Source organism: Wasmannia auropunctata, unplaced genomic scaffold (assembly GCF_000956235.1).
Source record: "Wasmannia auropunctata unplaced genomic scaffold, wasmannia.A_1.0 LD336097.1, whole genome shotgun sequence".
Classification (NCBI taxonomy): Eukaryota; Metazoa; Arthropoda; class Insecta; order Hymenoptera; family Formicidae; genus Wasmannia; species Wasmannia auropunctata.
The window spans coordinates 1,189,891-1,191,445 of NW_012026793.1; the positions used below are offsets into that span (position 1 = coordinate 1,189,891).

Here is a 1,555-nt window from a genome sequence, read left to right on the forward strand (position 1 = left end):
TATGATGATCTCTTTACAGCAAAAATAGTTAGTACAGCCAAATGGTCTACGATATCGTTTTCAAAGCCTAAAAATGTTATCCCACTTTTGCTGTTACAACTATATCAAGACATTATAATGATGATGTGACAGTAGCTGTGATAGACAAAAATGCTGCGGTTTAAAATGCGACAACGTTGTCGCAGACGTTTTATAGTTTCATGTGCTACTTGGGTTGTTTCGCAGGTTCCGTTTGAATATGCATCTTGTATGCCTAGGAGTTATGAAAAAATTATTTTCTGCGTGGGTACATGGAAAATACTCACGATTTTCAAAATTGTCTGCAAGAGCTATTACTAATGTTTGTACACGATTGGAAATACTTACTGCTTATTGTCCATCTGATTTTGCAAGGCGTCTTAGATCACTCAAAGTATGTATGAAATATAAAGCGACAGAATTTCGCCAATTTTTATTATATGTTGGTCCAGTTGCGATGTACGGTATTGTGAAACAGGAAGTATACACACACTTTTTATTTTTACATGTAGCAATAAGAATTTTAATTTCCACATCACCATCCAAAGCACATTTAACGTTTGCACATCGTGCATTGCAAAAATTTGTTGCTAAAACTGAATATTTTTATGGCCCAACATTTAATTCATATAACGTACATGGTCTTATTCACCTTACTAATGACGTGCGACAATTAGGTCCTCTTGATTCTTTTTCTGCTTTTCCATATGAAAATAACATGACACTATTTAGAAAATTATGTAGAAAACCTGGACTTCCTCTTCAACAGATTTCAAATAGAATAGCTGAAATGGAAGCACATGAAGTAATTGATTATTGCAATATTGATTCTATTAATATATTTATGAAGCATAATACAGGTCCTCTTCCACATAATCTTGATTGTAATCTTCCTCAGTATCGTAAAATTATATTTAATGGAATTTTGTATACTTTAGATAAACGCGATAATTGTTGCATATTAAACGATGGATCTATTTGTATTATTATTAATATTTTCATGGCCAACAATTCATATTATTTGGTAATAAAAAAATTTTTGCAGGTACATGACTTTTACGATATTGGTATTTCATCTTCCTCGTTAAACATTTTTAAATGTTCTAAATTGAGTCCTAATATTTTTTCCGTTAATATCAATGATGTACGTGTAAAATGCTACAGAATGCCTTTTTGGAATATACTCATGGATGAAAATAGTGATGATGAAAATTATTCAGAAACTTCTGAATATATAGTAACTGCTATTATACATAGTAATAAAACATAACATTTAAATTCTCTTATTGAATATACTATATATTACAATTATTAAAATTAATAATAAATAATATAATTGCAATTATTATTAAAATACCATAAATATTATTATAATTATTATTAAAAAATAGTAGCCCAAGTAGCACAGCCTAGCTCGATTGGCTTTGACAGCAAAAATGTGGCTAGTATAACGTTCCACCAGCATTAAATACAGCTATTTGGCAAGAAAAGTTATTTTGCTGGATTTTTAATTGCAAGAACGTTTTAATAGCTAATA

General features: G+C 29.8%; 1 protein-coding gene across 4 annotated transcripts in view; it reads right to left on the reverse strand.

Moving 5' to 3' along the window:
* Positions 1-1,555, reverse strand: part of LOC105462510 — a 7,214-nt gene that overhangs the window by 1,182 nt on the left and 4,477 nt on the right. The gene's annotated exons all lie outside the window — the stretch shown is intronic.